The following is a 17,337-nucleotide window of genomic DNA, read 5'->3' on the forward strand; positions in this document are numbered from 1 at the left end:
TGGAATGAGCTTCCTGTAGAAGTAGTAGAGGCCAGTACAGTTGTGTCATTTAAGGTAAAATTGGATAGGTATATGGACAGGAAAGGAGTGGAGGGTTATGGGCTGCGTGCGGGTAGGTGGGACTAGGTGAGATTAAGAGTTCGGCACGGAATAGGAGGGCCGGAATGGCCTGTTTTCCGTGCTGTGATTGTTATATGGTTATATATGGTTATTCTAAATTGTCCCATGATTAGGCCAGGGCAAAGTTGGAGGGTTGCTGGGTAGCACAACTCGAAGGGGTGGAACTATTGTATTTCCATCGACGGCCATAGGCCATAGGGGCAAAAACGTCCCCAATGTCGCCCTCACCCTGATGGCCAGATTCGTGTGTGGCTGCGTCAGGTTGTGTGTGGATCCCAGGTACGTGGATCAGAACTGTCAGGAGCGGACTGCCAAGGTGAAACAGAAACTGGGACTGTGGAGAGGGCGCTCCCTATCGATAGCGGGCAAGAACCTGGTCATCAGGTGTGAGGTGCTCTCAGGGCTGCTGTACTTGGCGCAGGTGTGGCCAGTCCCCCGCTCCTTCAGCTCGGAAATCACCCGAGCCGTCTTCAGATTCGTCTGGGGATCCAAGATGGAGCGGGTCAGACGGACCACCATGCACAAGTCCCTGGACAACGGGGGCAAATACGTCCCCAATGTCGCCCTCACCCTGATGGCCAGCTTCGTGTGTGGCTGCATCAGCTTCTGTGTGGATCCCAGGTACGTGAGCACCAAGTACCACTACCTGCCCAGGTTCTACCTGTCGCCCAGGCTACGAAGGATGGGTCTGGCCCCTTTCCCGCGCAACACCCCTGTCAGCTGGTCGTTGCCACCATACCTGTCCTTCGTAGAGAAGTTCTTTCAGGTCAACGCCTTTGACCACAGGGACAGCAGGCAGTGGTCAGCACATAAGGTCCTGCAGGCACTGCAGGAGAAGGACGAGATGGACACGGTGGGGTGGTTCCCTGAGCAGACCGTCCCGTTCATCTGGTAAAATGCCTCATCGCCAGACCTCACCAACAGGCACCAAGACCTCGCCTGGCTGGCGGTGAGAGGGGCCCTCCCAGTCCGATCCCTCCTGTACGCCCGGAACGTCGTCTCCACACCCCTCTGCCCACGGGAGGACTGCAGTGAGGAGGAGTCGGTGACCCACCTCTTTGCACACTGTGGGTTCGCGGAGAAGGTGTGGAGGAGGATGGAAGGGATTTTTTTTCCGGTCCCTTTTCCTTCTCCTCCTCAACCCCAGTTCCCGGCCTTCTCCCTGTAAGTTTTGATGCCGTGTCCAATCAAGAACCTGTCAATCTCTGCCTCAAATACACCCAACGGCTTGGCTTTCACCGCTGCATGTGGCAACAAATTTGGAGGGTGAGGAGAGATGAGCTTGGTGGTGGGATCTTGTTGGAGTTGGCAGAAGTTAAGGAGAGTTATGTGCTGGATGCAGAGGTGGGGGTTGGGGTGGTAGGTGAGGACAATAGGAACCATGTCCTTGGTGGGGTGGTAGGAGGATGGGATGAGGGCAGACGTGAGTGAAATGGAAGCAATGTGGTTGAGGGCAGTGTTGATGGTGGAGGAAAGGAAGCCCATCTTTTGAGGAAGGGGACAACATCTCTTCTCCTGGCAAGAAAAACTTCATGTCTGCCCTCAACCTATCCTCGGGCCACTAGGGATAGGGTTCCTCTTGTCCTCACCTACCACCTCACCAGCCTCCGCATGTAATTCTCTGTAACTTCCCCCATTTCTAATAGGATCCCACCGCCAAGATCATCTTTACTCACCACCCCTCCACTTTTTGTATCCACGCTCTGTCCACCAGAACAAGTGGGATCTCCCAGTGGCCACCCATTTTAATTCCCATTCCCATTCCCATCTCAACATGTCGGTTCACGGCCTCGTCTACCACGATGAGGCCACACTCTGCTTGGAGGAGCAACACCTTAAATTCCATCTGGGTTGCCTCCAAACTGATGTCATGAACATCGATTTCTTGAACTTCCGGTAATGGACCTCCTCACCATTCCCAATTCCCATTTCCCTCTCCCAACTTATCTCTTTACCTGTGTAATGGTCCGGTCTGTGAAATCCGCATTCCGCTTCACGATCCAGTCCATCAATCCTTATTCCGAGTTTTCCTGTTTTCCCTGGTTCCACTGGGTGCCTTAATTGAGTAACCTGATTCTCGTTTTGGGCTGGCTCCATAAATAGCTTTGGGATTCAGCTGCTGGACTGTTCCCTTCCCTTCCTTCTGCAGCCTATACCTGAAGCCTTGCCTGCCCGGGAGTCCTGTGTCCTGTCCAAGCTAAGGCTTCGTTTCCCGTCTCCCAAGACCTAGTCAAGGCTTCGTGTTCTCGTCCTGTCCTGTAGCCACATCTTGTCCTAGCCTAGACCTGGGTTCCTAGTTCCAACCAAGACCTGGGTTCCGTGTCCTTGTCCAGGCTCTGTTCTGGAGTACTGTGTTCCCTGTCCTTTTCTAGTCCATGTGGCTCACCCACCCAGAGTACCTCGCCCAGCCTGGTGCCGGAGATTTCTCGTCCTGTCCAAGTCATGGCTTTGTGTTCTCATCCTGTCCAAGTCATGGCTTTGTGTTCTCATCCTGTCCAAGTGATGGCTTTGTGTTCTCATCCTGTCCAAGTCATGGCTTTGTGTTCTCATCCTGTCCAAGGGTTGGCTTTGTGTTCTCATCCTGTCCAAGTCATGGCTTTGTGTTCTCATCCTGTCCAAGTCATGGCTTTGTGTTCTCATTCTGTCCAAGTCATGGCTTTGTGTTCTCATCCTGTCCAAGGGATGGCTTTGTGTTCTCATCCTGTCCAAGTCATGGCTTTGTGTTCTCATCCTGTCCATGTGCCTCGTCCTGTGAAGGAGTTCCACGTCCAGTCCTGTAGCCACATCTTGTCCTCGCCTAGATACGGGGTCAGAGCCCGGGTCAAGACCCAGGTTCCGGGTCCCTGTCCAGTCTCTGGCTCGGAGTCCTAGCCCAAGCACCTAGTTCCAAGTTCCTTGCCCTGGTCCCGCTTTCCTAGTCTTAGTCTTAGCCCTGGCCCTGAATCCTAGACTCGTCCAGGGCTTGTGTGTCAATGTCCAGCGTCGTTTCTTCCCTCGCTTTCTTGACAAACCTAGTCCTGTCCTTAGTACTTCAGTGTCAGTGTCTTGCATTTGGGTCTGTTCCCAACGGCCCCTTATGCCCATCACCTCCCTCCCTTCCTATTCTTCCATGGCCTCTGTCCTCTCCTATCAGACACCCCCTTCTCCGGCCCTGTATCTCTTCCACTAAAAAGTTCCCAGCTCTTTACTTCACTTCACCCCTCCCCTCTCACTTATCACCTACTACTTAGTATTTTTTCCTTCTCTACCCCACTGTCTTTGACCTCTCATCTTTTTTTCTCCAGTCTTGATGTAGGGTCTCGGCCCGAGATGTCAACTGTACTCTTTTCCATAGATGCTGCCTGGCCTGCTGAATTCCTCCAGCGTTTTGTGTGTGTTGCTTGGATTTCCAGCGTCTGCAGATTTTCTCTTGTCAGTGAGGAAGTCTACCAGGGCTTCTAGAGGGATCTGCATCAGCTAGAAAAATGGGCTGAAAAATGACAGACAGAATTCAACGCAGGCAAGTGCGAGGTTTGGCATTTTGGTAGGACCAACTAGGGTAGGCCTTACACAGTGAAAGGTTGGGTATTGAGGAGTGTGGTAGAACAAAGGGATCTCGGAATACAGGGACATAATCTATTGAAAGTGGCATCACAGATAGATAGGGTCGTAAAGTTCTTAGTTGCCAGGCCTCTGGAACACTGGCCATCATAATACTTCTGTATTGAGTACAGGAGATGGGATGTTATGTTAAAGTTGCATAAGACAACTTAGGTGAGCCCTAATTTGGAGTAATATGTGTAGTTTTCATCACCTACCTACAAGAAAGGTGTAAATAAGGTTGAAACAGTGTAGAGAAAATTTACAAGGATGTTGTTGAGGAGGAACTGCATTATAAGGGAAGACTGAATAGGTTAGAACTGTATTCTCTAGAACATAGAAGATGCCGAAGAGATTTAACAGAGGTATACAAAATCACAAGGGGTATTGATCGGTAAGGGGCTGGATTTTTCCACTGAGGTTGGGTGGGACTACAACCAGAGGTCATGGGTTAAGGTGAAAGGTGGGAAGTTTAAGGGTAACATGAGAGGAAAGTTCTTCACTCAGAGGTCCCTGAGAGTGTGGAATGAGCTGCCAGCACACCTTCGTGGATAGTAGGGATATGGAGGGCTATGGTCCCAGTGCAGGTCGATGGAAGTACGTAGCTTAAAAGTTTTCAGTATTGTCTAGATGGGACGAAGGGCCTTCTGTACTTCTCTATGACCGAATAAGGCTGAAACGTAAGTGAAATGGGCCATTTGCTTGAAGGACCAACACAGTCAGAGGATGATTTCTGATCAAGGGAATTCAGATTTCAGGGCGAGACCCTTCATCAGGGTCGCTCGCCTTCGACTCCCTTCTCTTCCGGTCAGCCAATCAGTAAGTAAGCGAAAGGACTCCCTCTTTTCCTTAAAACGTCCTCCCGCCCGCAAATGCGAGGTAACACCCAGGGGCGGAGTTCACAAATTGCAGACCGGCAGCCGGCGAGCTGTGCTTCCTTATAAGGAAGACATGCAAATGAAGCGTCGAGTGAGCAGCAAGAAGGATTTTAAAAGCAGAAATGGCAAATAAAGAAATTATAGCAGAGTTTAATTGTTTCCTGGGCGGTTGGTAGCAAGTAAAAGCCAAATAATGGGTGAAAGATTTGGTTCGCGGTGATGTAAAGGCGTAATGTTAATGGTTGGCAGGGAGCGAGCGGGAGGAGAAAGCATACTTACCTGGCAGGGGAGAGACCGTGATCATGAAGGCGGTTCTCCCAGGACGAGGCTATCCCATTGCACTTCGGGTGTGCTGACGCCTGCGATGTCCCCAAATGCGGGATACTCGACTGCAAAATTTGTGGTAGTGGGGGACTGCGTTCGCGCTCTCCCCTGATTTCCGAAACTAATGACAGATTGTATTTTACTTTTTATTTTGCTTTGTTTACGTGACCCCGGGAGTCCGGTTTTATTCTCTTCGCTTTTCAATCCGCTGAACGGCGGAGAGGGTATGCGTTTATGGAAAAATAACGCCCTCTTTTTGGACCAAGACCCCCAGGCAGGAGTTAGGGAACGGGCATCTATTCCGAGATCAATCCCGTTCTCTCCCCCATGGCCCTCCGTGTTCCTTTCGGCAATTCCTCTATCACCACCCCCGTGCCTGGCACCACTGATCACCATCACGATCTGCAGACTGGTTCCGAAAAGGTCGGCACAGCTCAACATCGAGAGCTGAAGGAACGAACTCTTGTTTTTCCATCGACGGCCAACGTACCCGCTGCTGCCTGTAAGGGGTTTGTATGTTTCTCCCTGTGACCTCTGGGTTCTCGGTTCCCTCCTACAGTCCAAAGACGTACCAGTTGGTAGGTTAATAGGGCATTCTAAATTGTCCCATGATTAGGCCAGGGCAAAGTTGGCACAACTCGAAGGGGTGGAAGCCTCACGTCTTAATAAGCTGGTAAGGAAGGCGGGCTCTGTCCTGGGCAAAGTACTCGAGAGTTTAACATCGGTAGCTGAGCGAAGGGCGCTGAGTAGTCTACGGTCAATTATGGATAACTCTGAACATCCTCTACATAGCACCATCCAGAGACAGAGAGGCAGTTTCAGCGACAGGTTACTATCGATGCAATGCTCCTCAGACAGAATGAAGAGGTCAATACTCCCCAATGCCATTAGGCTTTACAATTCTACCGCCAGGACTTAAGAACTTTTTAAAAGCTATTATATATCATAATTTTTTTACTGAGTTAAGTATTGTATGTAATTAGTTTTGCTACAACAAGTGTATGGGACATTGGAAAAAAAGTTGAATTTCCCCATGGGGATGAATAAAGTATCTATCTATCTATCTATCTATTGTTTTTCCATCGACGGCCAACGTACCCGCTGCTACCTGTAAGGGGTTTGTATGTTTCTCCCTGTGACCTCTGGGTGCTCGGTTCCCTCCTACAGTCCAAAGACGTACCAGTTGGTAGGTTAATAGGGCATTCTAAATTGTCCCATGATTAGGCCAGGGTAAAGTTGCAGTGTTGCTGGGTAGCACAACTCGAAGGGGTGGAACTTTGTTTTTCCATCGACGGCCACAGGCCATAGGGACAAAAACGTCCCCAATGTCGCCCTCACCCTGATGGCCAGATTCGTGTGTGGCTGCGCAGGTCAGGTTGTGTGTGGATCCCAGGTACGTGGATCAGAACTGTCAGGAGCGGACTGCCAAGGTGAAACAGAAACTGGGGCTGTGGGGAGGGCGCTCCCTATCGATAGCGGGCAAGAACCTGGTCATCAGGTGTGAGGTGCTCTCAGGGCTGCTGTACTTGGCGCAGGTGTGGCCAGTCCCCCGCTCCTTCAGCTCGGAAATCACCCGAGCCGTCTTCAGATTCGTCTGGGGATCCAAGATGGAGCGGGTCAGACGGACCACCATGCACAAGTCCCTGGACAACGGGGAAAAAACGTCCCCAATGTCGTCCTCACCCTGATGGCCAGCTTCGTGTGTGGCTGCATCAGCTTCTGTGTGGATCCCAGGACATGGGCACCAAGTACCACTACCTGCCCAGGTTCTACCTGTCGCCCTGGCTACGAAGGATGGGTCTGGCCCCTTTCCCGCGCAACACCCCTGTCAGCTGGTCGTTGCCGCCATACTTGTCGTTTGTAGAGAAGTTCTTTCAGGTCAACGCCTTTGACCACAGGCCCATCAGGCAATGGTCAGCACATAAGGTCCTGCAGGCACTGCAGGAGAAGGACGAGATGGACACGGTGGGGTGGTTCCCTGAGCAGACTGTCCAGTTCATTTGGCAAAATGCCTCATCGCCAGACCTCACCAACAGGCACCAAGACCTCGCCTGGCTGGTGGTGAGAGGGGCCCTCCCAGTCCGATCCCTCCTGTACGCCCGGAACGTCGTCTCCACACCCCTCTGCCCACGGGAGGACTGCAGTGAGGAGGAGTCGGTGACCCACCTCTTTGCACACTGTGGGTTCGCGGAGAAGGTGTGGAGGAGGATGGAAGGGATTTTTTTTCCGGTCCCTTTTCCTTCTCCTCCTCAACCCCAGTTCCCGGCCTTCTCCCTGTAAGTTTTGATGCCGTGTCCAATCAAGAACCTATCAATCTCTGCCTCAAATACACCCAACGGCTTGGCTTTCACCGCTGCATGTGGCAACAAATTTGGAGGGTGAGGAGAGATGAGCTTGGTGGTGGGATCTTGTTGGAGTTGGCAGAAGTTAAGGAGAGTTATGTGCTGGATGCAGAGGCTGGGGTTGGGGTGGTAGGTGAGGACAATAGGAAGCATGTCCTTGGTGGGGTGGTAGGACGATGGGATGAGGGCAGACGTGAGTGAAATGGAAGCAATGTGGTTGAGGGCAGTGTTGATGGTGGAGGAAAGGAAGCCCATCTTTTGAGGAAGGGGACAACATCTCTTCTCCTGGAAAGAAAAACTTCATGTCTGCCCTCAACCTATCCTCGGGCCACTAGGGATAGGGTTCCTCTTGTCCTCACCTACCACCTCACCAGCCTCCGCATGTAATTCTCTGTAACTTCCCCCATTTCTAATAGGATCCCACCGCCAAGATAATCTTTACTCACCACCCCTCCACTTTTTGTATCCTATGCTCCCGGTGCGGCCTCCTGTATATTGATGAGACCACTTCACTGAGCATCCACGCTCTGTCCACCAGAACAAGTAGGATCTCCCAGTGGCCACCCATTTTAATTCCACTTCCCATTCCCATCTCAACATGTCGGTTCACGGCCTCGTCTACCACGATAAGGCCACACTCTGCTTGGAGGAGCAACACCTTAAATTCCATCTGGGTTGCCTCCAAACTGATGTCATGAACATCGATTTCTTGAACTTCCGGTAATGGACCTCCTCACCGTTCCCAATTCCCATTTCCCTCTCCCAACTTATCTCTTTACCTGTGTCATGGTCCGGTCTGTGAAATCCGCATTCCGCTTCACGATCCAGTCCATCAATCCTTATTCCGGGTTTTCCTGTTTTCCCTGGTTCCACTGGGTGCCTTAATTGAGTAACCTGATTCGCGTTTTGGGCTGGCTCCATAAATAGCTTTGGGATTCAGCTGCTGGACTGTTCCCTTCCCTTCCTTCTGCAGCCTATACCTGAAGCCTTGCCTGCCCGGGAGTCCTGTGTCCTGTCCAAGCTAAGGCTTCGTTTCCCGTCTCCCAAGACCTAGTCAAGGCTTCGTGTTCTCGTCCTGTCCTGTAGCCACGCCATGACCTGTAGCCACATCCTGTCCTAGCCTAGACCTGGGTTCCTAGTTCCAACCAAGACCTGGGTTCCGGGTCCTTGTCCAGGCTCTGTTCTGGAGTACTGTGTTCCCTGTCCTTTTCTAGTCCATGTGGCTCACCCACCCAGAGTACCTCGCCCAGCCTGGTGCCGGAGATTTCTCGTCCTGTCCAAGTCATGGCTTTGTGTTCTCATCCTGTCCATGTGCCTCGTCCTGTGAAGGAGTTCCACGTCCAGTCCTGTAGCCACATCTTGTCCTCGCCTAGATACGGTGTCAGAGCCCGGGTCAAGACCCAGGTTCCGGGTCCCTGTCCAGTCTCTGGCTCGGAGTCCTAGCCCAGGCACCTAGTTCCAAGTTCCTTGTCCTGGTCCCGCTTTCCTAGTCTTAGTCTTAGTCTTAGCCCTGGCCCTGAATCCTAGACTCGTCCAGGGCTTGTGTGTCAATGTCCAGCGTCGTTTCTTCCCTCGCTTTCTTGACAAACCTAGTCCTGTCCTTAGTACTTCAGTGTCAGTGTCTTGCATTTGGGTCTGTTCCCAACGGCCCCTTATGCCCATCACCTCCCTCCCTTCCTATTCTTCCATGGCCTCTGTCCTCTCCTATCAGACACCCCCTTCTCCGGCCCTGTATCTCTTCCACTAAAAAGTTCCCAGCTCTTTACTTCACTTCACCCCTCCCCTCTCACTTATCACCTACTACTTAGTATTTTTTCCTTCTCTACCCCACTGTCTTTGACTTCTCATCTTTTTTTCTCCAGTCTTGATGTAGGGTCTCGGCCCGAGATGTCAACTGTACTCTTTTCCATAGATGCTGCCTGGCCTGCTGAGTTCCTCCAGCGTTTTGTGTGCGTTGCTTGGATTTCCAGCGTCTGCAGATTTTCTCTTGTCAGTGAGGAAGTCTACCAGGGCTTCCAGAGGGATCTGCATCAGCTAGAAAAATGGGCTGAAAAATGACAGACAGAATTCAACGCAGGCAAGTGCGAGGTTTGGCATTTTGGTAGGACCAACTAGGGTAGGCCTTACACAGTGAAAGGTTGGGTATTGAGGAGTGTGGTAGAACAAAGGAATCTCGGAATACAGGGACATAATCTATTGAAAGTGGCATCACAGATAGATAGGGTCGTAAAGTTCTTAGTTGCCAGGCCTCTGGAACACTGGCCATCATAATACTTCTGTATTGAGTACAGGAGATGGGATGTTATGTTAAAGTTGCATAAGACATCTTAGGTGAGCCCTAATTTGGAGTAATATGTGTAGTTTTCATCACCTACCTACAAGAAAGGTGTAAATAAGGTTGAAACAGTGTAGAGAAAATTTACAAGGATGTTGTTGAGGAGGAACTGCATTATAAGGGAAGACTGAATAGGTTAGAACTGTATTCTCTAGAACATAGAAGATGCCGAAGAGATTTAACAGAGGTATACAAAATCACAAGGGGTATTGATCGGTAAGGGGCTGGATTTTTCCACTGAGGTTGGGTGGGACTACAACCAGAGGTCATGGGTTAAGGGTGAAAGGTGGGAAGTTTAAGGGTAACATGAGAGGAAAGTTCTTCACTCAGAGGTCCCTGAGAGTGTGGAATGAGCTGCCAGCACACCTTCGTGGATAGTAGGGATATGGAGGGCTATGGTCCCAGTGCAGGTCGATGGAAGTACGTAGCTTAAAAGTTTTCAGTATTGTCTAGATGGGACGAAGGGCCTTCTGTACTTCTCTATGACCGAATAAGGCTGAAACGTAAGTGAAATGGGCCATTTGCTTGAAGGACCAACACAGTCAGAGGATGATTTCTGATCAAGGGAATTCAGATTTCAGGGCGAGACCCTTCATCAGGGTCGCTCGCCTTCGACCCCCTTCTCTTCCGGTCAGCCAATCAGTAAGTAAGCGAAAGGACTCCCTCTTTTCCTTAAAACGTCCTCCCGCCCGCAAATGCGAGGTAACACCCAGGGGCGGAGTTCACAAATTGCAGACCGGCAGCCGGCGAGCTGTGCTTCCTTATAAGGAAGACATGCAAATAAAGCGCCGAGTGAGCAGCAAGAAGGGTTTTAAAAGCAGAAATGGCAAATAAAGAAATTATAGCAGAGTCGAATTGTGTTCTGGGCGGTTGGTAGCAAGTAGAAGCGAAATAATGGGTGAAAGATCTGGTTCGCGGTGATGTAAAGGCGTGATGTTAATGGTTGGCAGGGAGCGAGCGGGAGGAGAAAGCATACTTACCTGGCAGGGGAGAGACCTTGATCATGAAGGCGGTTCTCCCAGGACGAGGCTATCCCATTGCACTTCGGGTGTGCTGACGCCTGCGATGTCCCCAAATGCGGGATACTCGACTGCAAAATTTGTGGTAGTGGGGGACTGCGTTCGCGCTCTCCCCTGATTTCCGAAACTAATGACAGATTGTGTTTCACTTCTTATTTCGCTTTGTTTACGTGACCCCGGGAGTCCGGTTTTACTCTCTTCGCTTTTCAATCCGGTAAAGGGCGAAGATGCTATACGTCTATAGGAAAACAAGCCCTCTTTTTGGACCAAGACCCCCAGGCAGCAGTTAGAGAACGGAGAAATCTACTTGGACCTTTTCATCTACTCCGAGATCAATCCAGTTTTCTCCCCCATGGCCCTCCGTGTTCCTTTCGCCAATTCCTCTGTCACCACCCCCGTGCCTGGAACCACTGATCACCATCACGATCTGCAAACTGGTTCCGAAAAGGTCGGCACAGCTCAACATCCAGAGCTGAAGGAACGAACTCTTGTTTTTCCATCGACGGCCAACGTACCCGCTGCTGCCTGTAAGGGGTTTGTATGTTTCTCCCTGTGACCTCTGGGTTCTCGGTTCCCTCCTACAGTCCAAAGACGTACCTGTTGGTAGGTTAATAGGGCATTCTCCCCTTTAATAGGGGAGAAGAAAGAAAAGGATAATAAATTTGAATGCGTTGCTAGGGATGAAAAGAGAGGAGGCGGTGGAGAGTATCTTAAATGTATCTATTTTAATGCTAGGAGCATTGTAAGAAAGGTGGATGAGCTATAAAGTGTGGATTGATACCTGGAATTATGATGTTGTAGCTATTAGTGAAACATGGTTGCAGGAAGGGTGTGATTGGCAACTAAATATTCCTGGATTTAGTTGCTTCAGGTGTGATAGAGTAGGAGGGGCCAGAGGAGGAGGTGTTGCATTGCTTGTCCGAGAAAATCTTATGGCGGTGCTTTGGAAGGATAGATTACAGAGCTCCTCTAGGGAGTCTATTTGGGTGGAATTGAGGAATGGGAAAGGTGTAGTAACACTGATAGGAGTGTATTATAGGCCACCTAATGGGGAGCGTGAGTTGGAAGAGCAAATGTGTAAGGAGATAGCAGATATTTGTAGTAAACACAAGGTGGTGATTGTGGGAGATTTTAATTTTCCTCACATAGATTGGGAAGCTCATTCTGTAAAAGGGCTGGATGGTTTAGAGTTTGTGAAATGTGTGCAGGATAGTTTTTTTGCAACAATACATAGAAGTACCGACTAGAGATGGGGCAGTGTTGGATCTCCTGTTAGGGAATGCGATAGGTCAGCTGACAGATGTATGTGTTGGGGAGCACTTCGGGTCCAGTGATCACAATAGCATTAGCTTCAATATAATTATGGAGAAGGACAGGTCTGGACCTAGAGTTGAGATTTTTGATTGGAGAAAGGCTAACTTTGAGGAGATGCGCAGGGATTTAGAGAGAGTGGATTGGGTCAAGTTGTTTTATGGGAAGGATGTAATAGAGAAATGGAGGTCATTTAAGGGTGAAATTATGAGGGTACAGAATCTTTATGTTCCTGTTCGGTTGAAAGGAAAGGTTAAAGGTTTGAAAGCGCCATGGTTTTCAAGGGATATTAGAAACTTGGTTCGAAAAAAGAGGGATGTCTACAATAGATATAGGCAGCATGGAGTAAAGGAATTGCTCGAGGAATATAAAGAATGTAAAAGGAAACTTAAGAAAGAGATTAGAAAAGCTAAAAGAAGTTACGAGTTTGGTTTGGCAAATAAGGTGGAAGTAAATCCGAAAGGCTTCTACAGTTATATTAAAAGCAAGAGGATAGTGAGGGATAAAATTGGTCCCTTAGAGAATCAGGGTGGTCAGCTATGTGTGGAGCCGAGGGAGATGGGAGAGATTTTGAACGATTTCTTCTCTTCGGTATTCACTAAGGAGAAGGATATTGAATGGTGTAAGGTGTGGGAAACAAGTAAGGAAGTTATGGAACCTATGACAATTAAAGAGGTGGAAGTACTGGCGCTTTTAAGAAATTTAAAAGTGGATAAATCTCCGGGTCCTGACCGGATATTCCCCAGGACCTTGAGGGAAGTTTGTGTAGAGATAGCAGGAGCTCTGATGGAGATCTTTCAGATGTCATTAGAAACGGGGATTGTGCCGGAGGTTTGGTGTATTGCTCATGTGGTTCCATTGTTTAAAAAGGGTTCTAGAAGTAAGCCTGGCAATTATAGACCTGTCAGTTTGACATCAGTGGTGGGTAAATTAATGGAAAGTATTCTTAGAGATAGTATTTATAATTATCTGGATAGACAGGATCTGATTAGGAGTAGCCAGCATGGATTTGTGCGTGGAAGGTCATGTTTGACAAACCTTATTGAATTTTTTGAAGTAGTTACGAGGAATGTTGACGAGGGTAAGGCAGTGGATGTAGTCTATATGGACTTCAGCAAGGCCTTTGACAAAGTTCCACATGGAAGGTTAGTTAAGAAGGTTCAGTCGTTAGGTATTAATGCTGGAGTAATAAAATGGATTCAACAGTGGCTAGATGGGAGATGCCAGAGAGTAGTGGTGGATAATTGTTTATCGGGATGGAGGCCGGTGACTAGCGGGGTGCCTCAGGGATCTGTTTTGGGCCCAATGTTGTTTGTAATATACATAAATGATCTGGATGGTGGGGTGGTAAATTGGATTAGTAAGTATGCTGATGATACTAAGGTAGGAGGTGTTGTGGATAATGAGGTGGGTTTTCAAAGCTTGCAGGGAGATTTATGCCGGTTAGAAGAATGGGCTGAACGTTGGCAGATGGAGTTTAATGCTGAGAAGTGTGAGGTTCTACATTTTGGCAGGAATAATCCAAATAGAACATACAGGGTAAATGGTAGGGCATTGAGGAATGCAGTGGAACAGAGAGATCTAGGAATAACAGTGCATAGTTCCCTGAAGGTGGAGTCTCATGTAGATAGGGTGGTGAAGAAGGCTTTTGGAACGCTGGCCTTTATAAATCAGAGCATTGAGTACAGAAGTTGGGATGTAATGTTAAAATTGTACAAGGCATTGGTAAGGCCAAATTTGGAATATTGTGTACAGTTCTGGTCACCGAATTATAGGAAAGATATCAATAAATTAGAGAGAGTGCAGAGACGATTTACTAGGATGTTACCTGGGTTTCAGCACTTAAGTTACAGAGAAAGGTTGAACAAGTTAGGTCTCTATTCATTGGAGCGTAGAAGGTTGAGGGGGGATTTGATCGAGGTATTTAAAATGTTGAGAGGGATAGATAGAGTTGACGTGAATAGGCTGTTTCCATTGAGAGTAGGGGAGATTCAAACGAGAGGACATGATTTGAGAGTTAGGGGGCAAAAGTTTAAGGGAAACACGAGGGGGTATTTCTTTACTCAGAGAGTGATAGCTGTGTGGAATGAGCTTCCTGTAGAAGTAGTAGAGGCCAGTTCAGTTGTGTCATTTAAGGTAAAATTGGATAGGTATATGGACAGGAAAGGAGTGGAGGGTTATGGGCTGCGTGCGGGTAGGTGGGACTAGGTGAGATTAAGAGTTCGGCACGGACTAGGAGGGCCGGAATGGCCTGTTTTCCGTGCTGTGATTGTTATATGGTTATATATGGTTATTCTAAATTGTCCCATGATTAGGCCAGGGCAAAGTTGGAGGGTTGCTGGGTAGCACAACTCGAAGGGGTGGAACTATTGTTTTTCCATCGACGGCCATAGGCCATAGGGGCAAAAACGTCCCCAATGTCGCCCTCACCCTGATGGCCAGATTCGTGTGTGGCTGCGTCAGGTTGTGTGTGGATCCCAGGTACGTGGATCAGAACTGTCAGGAGCGGACTGCCAAGGTCAGAAAGAAACTGGGACTGTGGAGAGGGCGCTCCCTATCGATAGCGGGCAAGAACCTGGTCATCAGGTGTGAGGTGCTCTCAGGGCTGCTGTACTTGGCACAGGTGTGGCCAGTCCCCCGCTCCTTCAGCTCGGAAATCACCCGAGCCGTCTTCAGATTCGTCTGGGGATCCAAGATGGAGCGGGTCAGACGGACCACCATGCACAAGTCCCTGGACAACGGGGGCAAATACGTCCCCAATGTCGCCCTCACCCTGATGGCCAGCTTCGTGTGTGGCTGCATCAGCTTCTGTGTGGATCCCAGGTACGTGAGCACCAAGTACCACTACCTGCCCAGGTTCTACCTGTCGCCCAGGCTACGAAGGATGGGTCTGGCCCCTTTCCCGCGCAACACCCCTGTCAGCTGGTCGTTGCCACCATACCTGTCCTTCGTAGAGAAGTTCTTTCAGGTCAACGCCTTTGACCACAGGGACAGCAGGCAGTGGTCAGCACATAAGGTCCTGCAGGCACTGCAGGAGAAGGACGAGATGGACACGGTGGGGTGGTTCCCTGAGCAGACCGTCCCGTTCATCTGGTAAAATGCCTCATCGCCAGACCTCACCAACAGGCACCAAGACCTCGCCTGGCTGGCGGTGAGAGGGGCCCTCCCAGTCCGATCCCTCCTGTACGCCCGGAACGTCGTCTCCACACCCCTCTGCCCACGGGAGGACTGCAGTGAGGAGGAGTCGGTGACCCACCTCTTTGCACACTGTGGGTTCGCGGAGAAGGTGTGGAGGAGGATGGAAGGGATTTTTTTTCCGGTCCCTTTTCCTTCTCCTCCTCAACCCCAGTTCCCGGCCTTCTCCCTGTAAGTTTTGATGCCGTGTCCAATCAAGAACCTGTCAATCTCTGCCTCAAATACACCCAACGGCTTGGCTTTCACCGCTGCATGTGGCAACAAATTTGGAGGGTGAGGAGAGATGAGCTTGGTGGTGGGATCTTGTTGGAGTTGGCAGAAGTTAAGGAGAGTTATGTGCTGGATGCAGAGGTGGGGGTTGGGGTGGTAGGTGAGGACAATAGGAACCATGTCCTTGGTGGGGTGGTAGGAGGATGGGATGAGGGCAGACGTGAGTGAAATGGAAGCAATGTGGTTGAGGGCAGTGTTGATGGTGGAGGAAAGGAAGCCCATCTTTTGAGGAAGGGGACAACATCTCTTCTCCTGGAAAGAAAAACTTCATGTCTGCCCTCAACCTATCCTCGGGCCACTAGGGATAGGGTTCCTCTTGTCCTCACCTACCACCTCACCAGCCTCCGCATGTAATTCTCTGTAACTTCCCCCATTTCTAATAGGATCCCACCGCCAAGATCATCTTTACTCACCACCCCTCCACTTTTTGTATCCACGCTCTGTCCACCAGAACAAGTGGGATCTCCCAGTGGCCACCCATTTTAATTCCCATTCCCATTCCCATCTCAACATGTCGGTTCACGGCCTCGTCTACCACGATGAGGCCACACTCTGCTTGGAGGAGCAACACCTTAAATTCCATCTGGGTTGCCTCCAAACTGATGTCATGAACATCGATTTCTTGAACTTCCGGTAATGGACCTCCTCACCATTCCCAATTCCCATTTCCCTCTCCCAACTTATCTCTTTACCTGTGTAATGGTCCGGTCTGTGAAATCCGCATTCCGCTTCACGATCCAGTCCATCAATCCTTATTCCGGGTTTTCCTGTTTTCCCTGGTTCCAGTGGGTGCCTTAATTGAGTAACCTGATTCTCGTTTTGGGCTGGCTCCATAAATAGCTTCGGGATTCAGCTGCTGGACTGTTCCCTTCCCTTCCTTCTGCAGCCAATACCTGAAGCCTTGCCTGCCCGGGAGTCCTGTGTCCTGTCCGAGCTAAGGCTTTGTTTCCAGTCTCCCAAGACCTAGTCAAGGCTTCGTGTTCTCGTCCTGTCTTGTAGCCACGCCATGACCTGTAGCCACATCTTGTCCTAGCCTAGACCTGGGTTCCTAGTTCCAACAAAGACCTGGGTTCCGGGTCCTTGTCCAGGCTCTGTTCTGGAGTACTGTGTTCCCTGTCCTTTTCTAGTCCATGTGGCTCACCCACCCAGAGTACCTCGCCCAGCCTGGTGCCGGAGATTTCTCGTCCTGTCCAAGTCATGGCTTTGTGTTCTCATCCTGTCCAAGTCATGGCTTTGTGTTCTCATCCTGTCCAAGTGATGGCTTTGTGTTCTCATCCTGTCCAAGTCATGGCTTTGTGTTCTCATCCTGTCCAAGGGTTGGCTTTGTGTTCTCATCCTGTCCAAGTCATGGCTTTGTGTTCTCATCCTGTCCAAGTCATGGCTTTGTGTTCTCATTCTGTCCAAGTCATGGCTTTGTGTTCTCATCCTGTCCAAGGGATGGCTTTGTGTTCTCATCCTGTCCAAGTCATGGCTTTGTGTTCTCATCCTGTCCATGTGCCTCGTCCTGTGAAGGAGTTCCACGTCCAGTCCTGTAGCCACATCTTGTCCTCGCCTAGATACGGGGTCAGAGCCCGGGTCAAGACCCAGGTTTCGGGTCCCTGTCCAGTCTCTGGCTCGGAGTCCTAGCCCAAGCACCTAGTTCCAAGTTCCTTGCCCTGGTCCCGCTTTCCTAGTCTTAGTCTTAGCCCTGGCCCTGAATCCTAGACTCGTCCAGGGCTTGTGTGTCAATGTCCAGCGTCGTTTCTTCCCTCGCTTTCTTGACAAACCTAGTCCTGTCCTTAGTACTTCAGTGTCAGTGTCTTGCATTTGGGTCTGTTCCCAACGGCCCCTTATGCCCATCACCTCCCTCCCTTCCTATTCTTCCATGGCCTCTGTCCTCTCCTATCAGACACCCCCTTCTCCGGCCCTGTATCTCTTCCACTAAAAAGTTCCCAGCTCTTTACTTCACTTCACCCCTCCCCTCT

At 50.0% G+C, this 17,337-nt stretch overlaps 2 non-coding genes across 2 annotated transcripts; both read left to right on the forward strand.

Annotated features, from left to right (window-relative positions):
- Positions 1 to 4,848: 4,848 nt before the first annotated feature.
- On the forward strand, positions 4,849 to 5,012 carry LOC140722504 (U1 spliceosomal RNA). Its single transcript, XR_012097637.1, has one exon. It is a non-coding gene; the product is annotated as a U1 spliceosomal RNA (small nuclear RNA).
- Positions 5,013 to 10,550: 5,538 nt separating this feature from the next.
- LOC140722630 (U1 spliceosomal RNA) lies at positions 10,551 to 10,714 on the forward strand. The gene has a single exon (XR_012097691.1). It is a non-coding gene; the product is annotated as a U1 spliceosomal RNA (small nuclear RNA).
- The last annotated feature ends 6,623 nt before the right edge of the window (positions 10,715 to 17,337 follow it).

Source organism: Hemitrygon akajei, chromosome 2, assembly GCF_048418815.1.
Source record: "Hemitrygon akajei chromosome 2, sHemAka1.3, whole genome shotgun sequence".
NCBI classification, from domain to species: Eukaryota; Metazoa; Chordata; class Chondrichthyes; order Myliobatiformes; family Dasyatidae; genus Hemitrygon; species Hemitrygon akajei.